Source organism: Mirounga angustirostris, unplaced genomic scaffold, assembly GCF_029215605.1.
Source record: "Mirounga angustirostris isolate CCGP_5_RB_7025 unplaced genomic scaffold, mMirAng1.0.hap1 SCAF_3, whole genome shotgun sequence".
Classification (NCBI taxonomy): domain Eukaryota; kingdom Metazoa; phylum Chordata; class Mammalia; order Carnivora; family Phocidae; genus Mirounga; species Mirounga angustirostris.
In genome coordinates this window covers 92,380,487-92,386,486 of record NW_026991711.1, presented here as the reverse complement: position 1 = coordinate 92,386,486, position 6,000 = coordinate 92,380,487, and positions in this window count along the sequence as shown.

The following is a 6,000-nucleotide window of genomic DNA, read 5'->3' as shown; positions in this document are numbered from 1 at the left end:
TTGCAAGTTGAGGGGCACCTGGGTGGCTCAGTCAGTTAAGTGTCTGCCTTCAGCTCAGGTCATGATCCCAGGGTCCTGGGACTGAGTCCTGCATTGGGCTCCCTGCTCAGCAGGGAGCCTGCTTCTCCCCATATCTCTGCCTCTCCCCTTTGCTCATGCACTCTCTCTCTCAAATAAATAAATAAAATCTTAAAAAAAATTTGCCAGTTGGTTATAGGAATAACAGTGAGGGTGGCCACTCCTGCTTTCATTGCTTAGGTCTTCCACATTTGCATTTTGGCTGTCAGAGAAAGAATCCTGTATTGGTTGCTGGTTCACAGCATATGCTGCATTTTATTGTATTGCTTCCTGACTCTGCATGGCAGTGTCTTTGAGGTGGTGCCATAACTGAGTTTTTAACAGGCCACTGCAATTTTCTAGAAGGTCAGCTGTTTCTACATAACGGGGAAACGGTAAGAACAGTGAATGCCAAGGGCACAAGTCCATTGCCTTACTCATTCTGCTGAAATGAGTTTCTTTGCGAGAAGCAATGTTATGTGGAAGCAACATTATGATAATAACAAAGGCATTCAGTAAGTTCAGGGATGACAGTCCAGCAGAGACATCGGGGACAAAGAAGGAAAATCCAAATCCAGAGCAAGTCTATTCTAGTGAGGACAAATTGCTGACCCTTCATTGGAAGAGGCCCAATATAATCTAACTGCCACCAGGTGTCTGGCTAGTTCTCTAGGGAATTATGCCATATTGTGAACATGGTTTCCATCTCTGGTTTTGGCAGGTGGGGTATTTGGCAATCGTAACAGCCAGCAGAGATCTGTGCTGTTGAACTGAGGCATAATTTCAATCTATGTCCTAGCCACCTAGCTCAGGAGCTGGGGGAGCTGGGAAAGAGGCTGACTTGTCAAGGTTGGATTCCGTTCTCTGCTTGGTTATAGAGACAGTGTCTGTAGTAGGTGCCCTTTGGTAAATAGTTGAATGGAATACAGGTATCTTCAGACTCTGCTCATTCTGACAGGTTCATCTCTCTACCTGCTCCTCAGAGCTCATTGCCACTGCTTCCCTGATCCCACTCCTTCCAAAAGCCTTCATCCATGTAGGCAAACCATTGGTTATGGCTCAGGAAGCAATGCAGATCTGTACCTTTGACCCCTCTCTCTTTCCAGGCATGGTTTGAACCTGCTGGTTGAGCTTTCCTTCTCAGCAGAAGAGGTCCCTCCTCTCCTGTCCGGACATTCAGTCTTCCCTGTATGGACTCTCTGCAAAGTCCTCACCCAGGTGCTTCACTTATGAGGGAATGTTCAAGTTCTATTTCCACAACCTTGCATTGCAACCCCCCCCCCCCCGCCCCGCCCGGCCGATTCATAACCTCAGGCAGAGCTCAGTGCGTTCCGGGGACGTGAGCACAAGAAACAGTTGCTGATAATCTCAGCTGCTCCACACGGAAGGGCATGATTCACAGGAAAGTTTCTAGAAGTGCCCCAGAGACTCCTGCTTCGTGTCTGCCACAGCCTTGTGCCTCCCTGCTTGCTGGAGAGGTGATAGCTTCCGCCTCTTCCCACCTTCCAAATCGTTCAGGATTGTTGCTCGCTGGAAGATGTGAAAAGTGAACAATGCTGGCAAGCGAGTCTGGGACATATGGTTTGTGACCTTCTGCCCCTGTGCCATATGGGAGAACTTAGCAGAGTGGAGGTAGTGACAATTCCCGACAGACAACTATCCAGCTTGAAGCACTTGGCAAGCAGCACACGTGCAGGTTTGTGACGAGAAGGCGAAGTGGGGACAGAGGAAGGAAGGAGGGTTTCTGTGAGCTAGCTATGAGGGAATTGAGAAAGGAGACAAAAAAGACACCTTGATTTGGAGGACAGGCTTACCATCCCTAGAAATGGTTTCATGACTGTTCTTGCTTGAACGGGCAGTTTCTAGGTAGAGGACAATGATATAACTGGTCCTTTGTAAATGGCTTAGGTCCTGCTGGAAACTAGTTCCTAAAAATTAATGAATTTCCAGAGATTCCTTGAAAGCTGTCAAGGGAAACAACTCTCCATGGGATTTGTTAGAGTTGTTTGGTTTATAGAAATGTTGAAGTCTTTCTCTTGCTGATGTGTTTTCTCTTAGGCATGAAATGCGTTCCAGTGAGAGCCAGAAAAGCGATAGAGCCAAGCAGTGAGCAGGACACATGTGTTTGTTAAGAGGTTTGACAAAGTATCCAGAAGGGGGCATCTGTTATTAACAGTGGGAGCTAAATTGCACTCTTTTGTTTCTCTTGGCACAAGCTTAGAAATGAGCCTAAATGTCCCCTTTGGTATGATCACTGAAATGTGAGCTCTCTGGAAAAGAAGAGGGATTTACCACCTGAAATATGTGTATTTTCTTGGTATAATACCCAGAATGTCTGAATTATAAATAATGCGTACGTGATTATTCCCGATTCATATTTTAACCCTCAATATTGCATAACAAGGAGAATGTTGGCAGCATTATGGCTTCTATAATAAGAGGAACAAAGATTCAGAAGAAAACTCACCTATAGCCACAAGATAGCCTTGATATGCAGTGAAACCCTAATCTGCCTTCATCTGCAGGCTGAATGAATTAGAAAGTATGGACTTGGGTCAAGATCCTTTTTCAGGAACTAGGTCAGCTCAGTGGGGACTTTTCACCACTGAAGGGGATACTAAACCCTGCAGTTGTAGAGTCAGAGGGAGAGGGCGAATTATGGATACTGGCGAGACCCAACGGTGCAGGAAGATGGTACTGAAGGTTGATACAGAGGGAAAAATGGAAGGTGCATGGCAGGGCAGACCTGGGGATTTCAAGAGGAGAGTGAAGTATGGTTCAAGCAGTGGGCTGGGGGAGGAGTTCACAGGTCCTGGGCTTGCTTTTCCAACTTGTGTCTGTGGAGGCTGAGTTGGCAAAGCAAAGCCCCAGGGCCAGGCCTGCTAGTGCCTGGAGACCTGGTTGTACCCAGGAATGGCACCACAGGGCAGCTCTGAGCCACCACTAGTGAGTGTCCTCCATCTACATCTCTTCTTTGTTAACTTCAGTTTTATGCCTACTTCCTCCAGGGGCAGTGTGTGTCAGCATCCTGTTGAAGTAGGTGATTCCGTCCATGGGGGTTACTTTGGTTCCAAACGACAGAAACTCAACTCAAGCCAGCTTGCATCTCATTGCTTCATATAACTGAAAAGGGCAGAAATAGATCTAGGTTCAAACAGATCAGGAGATGTTTTCCGAAAGCAAGGTGGGTGGGGCGGAGCATAGTGAAATGAGTGAAGGTGTCGAAAGGTATGAACTTTTGGTTATAAAATATATAAGTCCTGAGGATGTAATGTACAGCCTGGTGGCTATAGTTAATAATACTGCATTGTATATTTGAAAGTGGCAAACAAAACAAAGCAAGAACATCAGAAGACAGAGAAACAGATGATGTCATGATTCACAGGGACTCACAGGGACTCAAATGCCCTCTCTCACTCATTTGTAAGGATCTCAGACTTGGTATCGCTTTGGGGCAGGTTTTCTCCCTGTGGCTGAGGGCTTAGTTTCATGAGCTCAGGTCCACAAGTAAAAAAAATGTTCCCTTTTCCTGGTGGTCCTGGTCTAAGTCCTGAGACTGAGTCTCTTTGGACCAGGTTAGAACCTGTGGGCATCCCTGGTATCATCTCTGTGGCTGGAGGGATTCAGTGTTCTGACTAGCTGGGCCTAACCCATGTGCCTGCTTCCAGAGATAGGGGTGGAATTATTGATTTGCAAGTGGGGAGGGTGGATGGTTCCCTGAAGTAAATTAAGGTTCTGTTAGTGGAAGAAAGGGCGGGAAAAAATGTCAGCCGCATATGGGGAGCAACAGGAGGTTAGGCCAATGAGGTTGGCTCCTGGAGCATCTAGAATAGCAGTGGCAAATCTCAATCATGAATATCACTTGATTGGAATGACTGCCTGAAACGTGGTGTTGAGAAGGATTCTGAGGCTGTCTCAGTATGCAGTAACCGGTAAGCAGTGTCTATCCTGGATGCCAAAGGGAGCGCTGGTGATTTAAGGGCCATGTATTAGCCAACCCTGATGTGGAAGATGCCTCTATTTGGCCACACACATCACTAAGGCCTTGAAAATAAGAAAGCTTTTTTTTTTCCTCCAAGAAAGATAATATGAAACTGGAAATACCTTTTCTTGTTGATGGTGAACAATGTATTTAAGTATCTCCTGCTTTGTTGAAGGTCCCAGGGTATCCTGCTAGCCTTTTCCTTTTGTGGAAATCAAGGTAATGCAGAGACCCTGGCAACTATTGTCAAGATCTGGGTAGAAACCGCCTCCTGATGCCTGGGGAGTACTTGCATGCTTCTGCTTCTGGCACAATTACATGTGAATGAGCCAATTGTGTGGAAGATGTAAAATGTTTCCGAGTGGATTTCTCATCTTGACAAACTCCTCTGCTAACTGCCAGGGAGCAGGGATCTCTTTAGCGGTTGAAGGAAATAGGCATTAATGATGCTGAGAAGTTGGGGTGCTAACAACCCGAGCTCCTCTGCCCTCTGCCCAGTACAATCAGCTTAATCTTCCCTGGCACTCCCACTGCCCCCCCACCTCCAACTTTGGGACCTCATTATACATGCTCCTAGGGCCCACATTTTCTCCTTCGTGTACCCAACATTTCCTAATGAAGACAATTAACTTAATTTTTTACCACTGCTGCTCAGGGGCAAGTCAGTTTCCACTGATGCCCTAGTAGCCGAGGGGCCCAAGAACTGACCACCAGGATTGGGGCTCAGAGAGATGTTTTCAGGGGTGCACTCTCAGCAACACCCCTGAGCATCGGTACCTGGCATGAGGACACAGAGGTAGGCATCATCAGTCCCTGCCCTCCAAGAAGTTGAGTCCGTGAGCCAAGATGGACTCCATCAATGTGTACGTTGTCATATGGAACACTGAATTCAAAATGAAGGGGTAGACCTGTAGAGGTTGCCCGGAAGATGCAATAATGAATGTAGGCTTATCATCCTTGCCGCTGCTCACGGTCATCTGGTGAGGTTGACAGGACCTTTATTTATCATCCCCATTTAGTTGACATATCCATTCATTCATTCATTTACTTTCTTCTAGTATCTACTATGGGTTAGGTACAGGGCCATGTGCTGGGGATTCAGAGGTGAGTAAGCTGTCCCTGCCATCTCTGATCTAGATTCTAACCCCTACCCCTGGAGAGAGAAGGCTACTCAGTAAATGGACCTGGGGGTGCTGGCTGAGCCCTCCTTCCTCTATGTCAAGCTCTCTCCCCCAAAGACCCTGGATTGTGTATTTCACTGCAGGGCAACCTCAAGATAAGGCATTCTTAAAATGAGCTACTTTTGAAAAGAGCACAGGATATTTTGCTGTCAGATTTTTCTGATAGTTTTCCGAGGCTTTGTCCTGAATGGAGGAGGGGCCCTTGAGCATACAAATACAAATGCAGATCAAAGCTAACAGTGAGAAGATACTTGGAGAACAAAGCAAGTTGACTCTCTCAAATTGTCTCTGCTCAAATGGTTGTTGATATATCCTTGAAGAATTTTTAAAGAAAGTCCTATGAACACCATCTTTCCGAGTTTGTTTACAAAGCCCATCTATTATGTGTACAAAGAAGATCGTGAGGAAGAAATCTTTGAGCTCTGCAGGCACCGCATGAAACCCAGTGGTGCCATCAGCAGGCTCTGCGAAGGGCAGCTGGAACCCACCCCCCAAGACCCTGGGGATCCCTGGGCCACTGCCACCTCCCCTTCCCTGGGCAGAACATGGTGGAGGGGACTCTAAGCCTTTCTCCCCACTTGTGCAAGGCCATTAGAAATGACATTACAGTTATTTTTCTGAGATCTCCTAATACATCTGTTATGCCAATGATTTTTTTCAGACTCATTTTTACCACTTCCCTGAAAAGTTGTTTATAAGGATATTTCTCAGCTGATATAGACAATATTCTTATTTTGCTCCTCCAAGGTTAGGCTGTCCTAGCTAGAGGCAGGAGAGAGT